This window comes from Scylla paramamosain, chromosome 17 (assembly GCF_035594125.1).
Source record: "Scylla paramamosain isolate STU-SP2022 chromosome 17, ASM3559412v1, whole genome shotgun sequence".
Lineage (NCBI taxonomy): Eukaryota > Metazoa > Arthropoda > Malacostraca > Decapoda > Portunidae > Scylla > Scylla paramamosain.
The window spans coordinates 14,970,001-14,980,000 of NC_087167.1; positions in this window are offsets into that span (position 1 = coordinate 14,970,001).

Consider the following 10,000-nt stretch of genomic DNA (forward strand, 5'->3'; position numbering starts at 1 on the left):
CTACTACTACTACTACTACTACTACTACTACTACTACTACTACTACTACTACTACTACTACTACTGCTATTACTACTACTACTACTGCTATTACTACTACTACTACTACTACTACTACTACTACTACTACTACTACTACTACTACTACTACTACCACCACCACCACCATAACTACTACTATAAATACTACTACTGCTACTACTACTATTGCTGCTGCCTGCTGCTGCTGCTGCTGCTGCTGCTGCTGCCGCTGCTACTACTACTACTACTACTACTACTACTACTACTACTACTACTACTACTACTACTACTGATAATGATAATAATGATAATGATAATAATGATAATGATAATAATAATAATAATACAAATCAGGATAGTGTAATCACTGCAACTATCATAAATCATTTATGTCATCCTTATATCTCTTAACCCAGAAACCCAAACATCGTTGAGTAAATCAGCAAGTTTTCGTCTAATCAATAATACATTAAATATTATCAGTTTTTACTTTATTTCTCTTTAACTGGAGTTCGCATTTAATTTTCTTGACAGAAAGAGTTCCACACAAAACTCTTCTCAACTCCACTTTCGTGACTCCCAAATTAAGGAGAGACTTGCGGACTCGGCGGAGCGCAGGCTTGTGCTCCGCGATATGAAGCCTCGGGATGCCCCGCTGAACTCTGACGGAAAATTTCACGTCGAAAATGAATGAAAGGAAGGGGGATGCAAAGCCAGAGTGGAGCAGGCAGGCAGGCAGGAAGGAGGAAGGGAATGTAGAGAGGGAAGAGGGAATGAGAGAAAATTCGAATAGTAAAGGGACTGAAAGTAATAAGGTGAGTCTGTAGACCGTAAAGGGGGAGGGATCTACTGCACGTTATAAGACGTGCAGTAGTAAGAGTTATAAGACTTAACGTGTAGTACGGAATTAGGAAAGGGAGCAAATTGGATAAAGAAAAATGCCAAACTACACGTAGAAATACAACATTACTGATACTTCTAATACTGCTGCTGCTGCTGCTGCTGCTGCTGCTGCTGCTGCTGCTGCTGCTGCTGCTGCTGCTGCTGCTGCTGCTGCTGCTGCTGCTGCTGCTGCTGCTGCTACTACTACTACTACTACTACTACTACTACTACTACTACTACTACTAAACTACTACTACTACTACTACTACTACTACTACTACTACTACTACTACTACCACCACCATCACCACCACCACTAACTACCACCGATAATAATAAGGTTAAAATCCACTTTTGGAAGCAGTGACTAGCGATTGGAGGGAAGAACGTGGAATTAATAAAGACCTGCAAAGGAATTTTTATCTGACTGTTTTTATTAATAAAGGCATGACGCTGAAAGATAGTTCATTAGTCATATTATTTTTTCTAGTTAATAACACACTGGTGGAACAGGTTAAGTCAGTTTTTCCAATGAGTGTTTGCTTCCAATCTGCCAATAGGATGCGCGATTCTATAGAGCACTCTCGCTTTCATCCATCATTAGTGCCTCTGCTCATTATTTAGTTATTTTTGTTATGACAGGCAGTGAGAAGCGTAATTTTATGAGAACTCCATAGCTGGTAAACTCATTGTAGTTGATTTATTGATGGCAAGAGAGCGTTTTATTATGAAATGCTTGAAATAATTATAGCCTTGTCCGTCAATGGCGCCTTAGTTAAGGCCAGTGAGCTAAAAGTGTATATTTGCTTAATGAGCGTTGTTATTTTATAATCAGATGCTTTCCGAGTTTGCTGTGCTGTCCTCATTTTTTTTCCCAAATTGATATTTTACCCTCAGATTTTTTCCCCAAGGTGCTATTTTTTTCCTCAAGTTTTTCCCCAAGCTGCTATTTTATCCTCAGAGTTTTCCGTAAGTGAGCTGCAGGTTTATATTTGTTTTGTAATCATTATTTTATTCTCTGATATTTCCCAGTTGATATGGATGCTACTATACTAAGTGATGTGTGAGCGACTAGCATCCATCTTATTCAGGCATTTGTAACAAACTTGCTATTTCGTAATTTCATCTTTTTTTTATTTATTTGTTTTTTTTATCAGTTGCTATAGATGTTGTGCAATTTTGTGGAAATGCGTGAGTGAATGATTCTCTTCCTTACAGAAATATCCCGAAGAAAATTAGTCTGATGTCTTCCTGCATGACATGTTATTATTTTCTTGCTATATTTCAAGTCCTATTCTGCGGCCATAGCTGTATTTGAACCTCCTCTGTAAGACAGCTACATGCACTGATGCCACACTGTGGAGCTGGGATGTTAGTAGAACGTCATAGAGTCAGGGGAGCCAGTACTACATTTCATTCATGTAGACGTGAACAGACCCAACTACTGGAATATTGATTTTACATTGTTGTTTTTAATGTATTTGCTTTAGTTTTACAGTTGCAACTATTTTTTAAAAATATTTCACAAATATTTTGAGTAGTTTATGACAAAAATCTAAGCTCATTCAAAACAATAAAAACATTCTAGTTAATTAATTGTTCAGGAGTTATCATAAAGTACTTGAGTTAGATAATACATATTCCATCTGTCCATCACGTCTGTATATCCCAGCGCCTCAAAACTGTACTCAGGTATGGAGAAAATATATGAATTCGGTAGTGATACGTGCAAAGTCTGTGCCGGAGAGTCGGTATGCAGGGAACATATGAAAGCACGGCCTGCGCAACTTTCATTTATTCACAGCAGCAGTGGCGGTGTATTTGCTGAGTTTTTTGTTTAGCTGAATCTTAGTTTATAATAGATTTACACCTTGTTTTTATTACTGGTCTCGATAATAAGCAATATGATACAAACTGTGTACAAGTAAAAATCACGTGAAATATATTCGTGAACCTGTGGTGGTAGCCAATTAGAGCTCTTTTTCTTCTCTCTCTCTCTCTCGTCTCTCTCTCTCTCTCGTCTCTCTCTCTCTCTCTCTCTCTCTCTCGTCTCTCTCTCTCTCTCTCTCTCTCTCTCTCTCTCTCATGTACCTATGCTCACACTTTTCTTGAGTTACATTTGTATGAATAAAGGATAGTTGTTGTCATTGTTATATATTGGCATTGAATAATCAGCAGCAATAATAGAGACCATTCTTCCACGAATACAGAAAAATAATATTTCTTGTAACTTCACGGGAAACTTGCCCGCTCATCAGTCATACTATTCACTGCAGTTTTACCTATAGTAACTTCCTGCTCCAAACTCAGTCTCCTATTTGCTCCCCCGAAACTTCTTATCTTCTAGTTCATCGTCTTATATCGTCTTTTCGGCACTCACACACATTCGTATTCGTGCTGAACTAATATTTCTCCTTTCAATATTGTCACGATCCTGGTTATCTTTTCAAGAAAGTGGACGTACACTGATCCCGTAAAGTTTTAAAGGTCTGGATGTTAAAAGGCTTCGAGTACCTACCGGACCTATCCGAAATCGCCAGCTATTAAACCCTCTCACAAAACCATTACCTTGGCACAGCACGCCAGGAATTACCTCAATACCGGATCAGTGTTGGAGTAGAAAACAGTTATTCTATATAATAACAGTATATATTAATAATAATGTTTTTTTTACAAATAACTTGAGGTAGTATACATTACAGGGAATTAGGGAACAAATTTCTACCCTAGACCAACACAGAATAAATCCCATACTCAATCACAATAGATTCCTCCTTTTACTCGGCCCTTATATCACCTCCCTTATTGCTCAAAGGTTATAGACATCAATATATGACATTACCGTGACTTCACAAAGCACTAAAACTATTTTACTCCTTCATAGGCCGTTGAAATATTTTCCCAACCTTCAGGAATTTTTCCAGACACTGTCACCGCGTCATTAAATAACAATACCCGTATTTTAACTCCTCAAACCTCACAAGACATCACCACCATCACCATAGATCACCCTGTAAACACCATAACACCACCCCCTAAAGACACCAATGACGCCACACCGGCACCGCAGCCCCAACCACAAAATGGCTGCCTCTCACCCTGACACTGTCTCCTCAGCGTTACATAACCAACACAACTCACCAACCAAATTTCAGCGGGGCAAGAGCTCTTGGTACCACAAAAGACTCACCAAACTGATCCTGGATATCAGGGTTATACCACCACATCACTAATACCTCCACACACCCACTCAATCACCACATCACCACCCAAAACTTATCCCCTGAGAACGCCATCCCTCCTTTTCTCCTTCAGGGCCTCTCGCGCCGTCTCAAGAATTTGCTGACTCAATACAAAAGCCAGACAAGTATCGTCTCTCGCCCCAACACATTCCACCTCAAATACACGTTTTCCCTTACATATACATACATATAAAGAACTTAAATTATGAAGAGAATACTACATGATATAAAATGAGTAAATAAGCCTTATACTAACTTATAACTAAGAAAAAAAAAACTTTTGGAAGGAAAACGGAACACGGAGGACACTAAGGAAAACGTGTTCCTTTTCAAGGTAAACTCGGCCAATAACATGACAATATCTATCTATATGAAATGTTTGCCAGCTGCAGATCTCTATTCCAGCCGAGAATTAACTACTGCTCGGGACATTCACTTTGATGTCAGGACTGTGCACCATTGTGTTACAAAGACCGAGACGAAAACCTTTGTGTCAGGTGAAATTCATAGAAGGCACGAGTTGCATAAATACCGAGAGAAGAGATCGATAAAAGAAAAAAAAGAAAAGAAAAAAAAAAAGGTTCCTCATCACATCACAATGTTTTACATGGGGAGAGCCACATGCCATTAGCATCAAGGAAATTACCACTAGTATTACTACTTACTATTACTACTACTTTTTTTTTTTTTTGTATTTAAGATGGGCTCTGGCATAGGTCAACAAAAAATACTAATAAAAACACCCATGAAGGTGCCAGTTCTACTAGTACTACAACCATTACTACTAGTACTACTACTTCTACTACTACTACTACTACTACTACTACTACTACTACTACTACTACTACTACTACTACTACTACTACTACTACTACTACTACTATTATTATTGTGGCTCTTCTGCTGCTGTATTAAAAGATATGACCCCCCAATCGTAAAAACTAATCTTCATTATTGTCGTGGCTGCCTCTTTTTTTTTTCATGTTTTAGTGCTTTATCAGACTCAGATTGAAGCCCTATTATTTATTTATTTTTTTTCTTCATACGGTTCGGTGTCGTGAGAGTGGACGAGTGGAGCAAAGTTTAATTTTGTAGTCTTCATATCTATAATGAACAGTAATTTCTTGTTCGTTGCGTCTCTTTTTAATCAGTAGCGATAATTTCAGTGAATTTGTGCCATGGGATTGATAACCTGCATGTCAAAGTGAATTATTTTTCTCAGAATCTGGACGTCTGTGGTACGAACACTAGTTTGGACATATTTCGAAACATTAGCTGTTAAGAGGAAGTCGATCACATTGCACGCAGTGTAGCAAAGGTTCTTCTCACGGTTACCACATTGGCCTAATCCTGTAAGATACAGGCTATGCACTTGACTTTATCTTGCGTTACGTAAACGGAGCCTCACTTTTGCATATCAGAGTGCGATGTTTTTTATTGAAAAAGATGTGCCACAGGTCCGTAGGTGAAGCAAGTCCACCGCTACTCATGCCCTCAGGACTAATTTTCTTGAAGCTGAAGTGTGTTGCACTCTTTGGCAGTGAGGTTAGCCAACTGGATGTGGAGTTTTGGCTTACATTTTCGTATTATCTAAAAACTATGCTGCAAAGCGTTTTTTTTTTTTTTTTTTCAGTTCTGTTTTTCAGTATTTCATGATGTATTTTTCACTAATTATTTGTGAATGAGAGAGTGAACAAGAGCTCCAGAGAGTATGAAAAAGTCAACTGAATTGTCACTCATTGAAAGCTTGTATAGAAAGTTTTGAAAGGGTCGGCCTCTTTAGTTTCAAAGGTGTTCTGACGAACATTGCCAAGTTAGAAAAAAAAGCTATCCGCTTACTTGTAGCCATAATATTTTCTGTTTAGGTAATAATGAAATACTTCCTGGTTTACGTCATTTGTTGGTAGTTATAAAGGCTTTTTTTTCCCCTTTTTTTCTCTACATGTTCCATTCAAAATCGCTGAGGGCCCTTGTTCCTGGCTGGAGCAAGCAAGGCGTTCATGCAGTATTGTCGCAAAACCTCCAGTCAGAAGCAGGAAAAGAACAAAAGAACAAGATAAGAAGGAAGAAAAGAAGAAATTAAAAGGGATGTGAGTGAGAGGTGAGGACAGAGAGGAAACAAAATAAGGAAAACTGTAAAACAAGGACGAGCATCATCAACTCGGGTCAGCGCGGGTGGAAATGATTAACTCGCAGGAAAACAAGATATGATGGAGGGGAGGAACGTCGCTTGGCAAAAATATCACGACTGCGAGAAAGATTTTGCCGGATATCTAACACGCATTTCTGAACACACAATCTGCTCTAAAAAGGCAAAGGAATCTTTGTCAGGATGAATAATTATAATTAGGACGAAAATAATCTGGCGTGCCCTACAAACTTAATTAGTGTCATACATATGGCTTAAGAAGATCGGATTTTAATACAAATATACGAATAATAAGACGATTAATCGCTAGAAGTGACAACGAGAAAATAGCCACTATAATATTCAGGAAAAAATGTGTGACAGGAATAAGCACACACACAACACACACACACACACACACACACACACACACACACACACACACACACACACACACACACACACACACACACACACACACACACACACACCACACACACACACACACACACACACACACTCAGAGAGAGAGAGAGAGAGAGAGAGAGAGAGAGAGAGAGAGAGAGAGGAGAGAGAGAGAGAGAGAGAGAGAGAGAGAGAGAGAGAGAGAGAGAGAGAGAGAAGAGACAGGCAGGCAGCGAAATACCAGATAGAGGCTCTTCATACTATTAAGAAAGTACATGCTAATGTATTGTAAGGTAGTCACATTTCAATTCCATAGGCTTGTAAGAATAATGGTGATTATCCTTTGTGTTGTGTTTCTGTTTATGTGGTACATACTATGAAATTATCATGAGTAGCTTTGTAACTTGATAATCTTGCTAGTCTTGTAAGGTTACTGATGGATTTTCTCATTGTATCTCTGTGTGTCTTACTGTACTGTAATGAATGGGAAATTATATTAACTTGTGTTTTGTTTAGAAGTATTGCTGATATTCTTATAGGAATATCTTACAACGATTGTACATATCGTAAACACTGGGACCACTGAGGGTTAGGATAATACGAAATTGAATAGGAAATATAGGTGCACAAAAGATATTCAATAAAAGCACTATTCTGAACACTTAGTCCCAGTTTTGGCATAAAGGCATTGTCGTCCCCATCTGGTTGTGTATGTGTATTTTCGTAATGCGGTCTTCAACAATGCCTTCTCATAATATTTCCTGTGAATTTTCCTGTCACAGTCACTGCAACAGGAAGTCTTTCATATTCTTCACTTCTACTTCACTCCCTCGCATAACCTCCATTTCCAGCTTCAATAACTTCGCTTTTTCACTGACAACTGATTTTGCGGATTTGGAAAGCATTCTATTTTGAGGCGATCCATGAGCAAAATCGTTCACCTTTCCCTGAAGTCAGTTGTCTTTCTTGCCTCTATGAAGTGGTGCGCGTAAGCCCCCGGTGTGACACTGATGTGTTTCAAGGGGCTATAATCTGTAGCCTCATTTATTCCAATGGATGCATAGTCAACCATAAGGTCATGTTTGGTTTCTTTCGACGCTTGGATTACTTCTAAATTTTTTGTTTTGTATCCTTTTTGGAGTGCTGATAATGACGCATGTCTCATTATATGTATGGTGGACAAATACCTAACATTTGACCATTATGTGTTAACCTGTCAGCTGATGTAATGGAAAGTGTAAATGGTTCAGCAGTCACCACCGTGTCACAAGTGGGTATTCAGTTTCGTATACTTTCCTCTATACCGTGGATGTCTCGTTCAAGGAAAGCTGGAAAATAGCATTAGAAAATTTCCGCTTTCCCAAAAAATTACTTAAAACATATTTCAATTGAGTTCGATACTCCCATTGTGTAAGACATAGAAATGTAGATAAAAAGAATCAGGCAAGCAGAAAGTTTCCAAATCTGTGTACTTGCTGGCTGGAAGCTCCTCACTGTTCTCTTATGTCATCATTCACCACCTTGATCATGGAGTTTACTCAATAGTTACCACGTTCGCCAATAGTCAGGCGTCTTGTCCATCAGGTTAAGTTAACAGACCATATTTCAGAAAGGATATAGGTCTGTTAGAATGTACAAAGAAGAATGACTAAAAGGAAACAGGGGATGACGGGTATTCCTTACGAAACAAGACTGAAGCTTTTAAATTTTCATTCCTTAGAGCGACGTAAGTTAAGAAACGACCTGATAGAAGTCTTTAAGTGGTATAGGTTTATAACAAAGGGAACGTAAGCAAAATTCTCAGGATCAGTAATCAGGAGAGAATAGGAAATAGCAGGTTCAAGCTTGAAAAATTTAGGTCTAAGAAAGAGATAGGAAGGAATTGGTTTTCAAATAGAGCGAAAGATGAGTGGAATGGTCTCGGTAATCAGGCTGTTAGTGCTAAGTCATTAGAGAGCTTTAAAAGAAGATTAGGCAAATTTATGGATGTGGATAACAGATGGAAACAGGTGGGTATGTTTCATACAGGGACTGCCACGTGTAGACCTGATGGCTTCTTGTAGCTTCCCTTATTTTCTTATGTTCTTATGTACCATTAACGCCTTAACTTATATTTACTGCCCTTGGAAGTCATTATTCTTATAAGGAAGGATATTGCAATGCAGGAAGCTACTGGCGTTCCCAAGGATGTCTTTTGCTAGGGGAAAACTTTCCACTTTTTTGTCAATGCTGGACGGCCCTCCCACGTCCAAGGTGTTAGCGACACTCCTTCAGACTACATAATGAGGTGTGGGTGCCAGTCTCCAGACATGCTTGTGTTTGGGCGCGTGCTCCTGTGTGAGTCTCCTTCAGAACCTGACGCTTCTTTGCACTCATGCGGAAGGACACCGGCACAAATTACCTGGTTGTCATGGCAACTTGTCCCTGCCCCATCGCCTTCTCTTTTCAGCGTTTTCAGCGTTCTCTTTTCAGAGTTTGTTTACCTTATTTAAGGTTTTTTCATTGTTCCGTTGTCTCATTTTAAATGTTTTCGCTTTCCTGTTTTTGGTTACATAACATTTCTTCTTTCTGCCTCCTTTCTCTTATCTGCTATTTTTTAGTTTTACATAGACTTTTGACTGAAAGGAAAGCAAGACTTGATGAATTCCTGAAATAGTAAGCTCTAACCTGAAAGATGATGTTATGAGGTCTTCTGTTGTCTTGCGTTTGCGAGTTTTGGGAAATGCAGCTTAAAGGAAGGAAAAAAGACTTTTTTTTATTTTTTTTACTCGTTTTCATGGGATCGCTCAGTCAGTCAGTCATAAGAACATAAGAACAATAGAAAAGTATGGAAGCTGCAATAAGCCATCAGGTTTGTACGTAGCAGTCCCTGTATAAATTTATCTCTCCCAACACGAGCTTGTGACTGACGTATATAGTCGTTTTGCTCACCTTATTCCTATTCCTTTTCTTTGTTGTCTGGTTGTCTTATTATTTTCTTCCCCTCAACAGTATTTCCCTCTTTCTTCATACGCGACACTGCAAACCTCCTAGTTACGTGAGGAACGAACGTTTCCTCTCGTTTCATGATATGAATTTTCCCTTGTTTCCCTTTTTATTTTGTTAATGATTTCTTATGACCTCACAACATTCCTCAGTCTACAATTATTCTTACTGTATGGGAAGTTATTAGTGTTTGGCAGCGAAAATATTATTCACTTCTTTCCCTGTCAAAGTGTTTTCCATGCTCAGTATGTCCTCATTTACACTACCGCCACCATTATTATCATTATTCTTGTTGTTGTTGTTGTTGTTGTTGTTGTTGTTGTTGTTGTTGTTGTT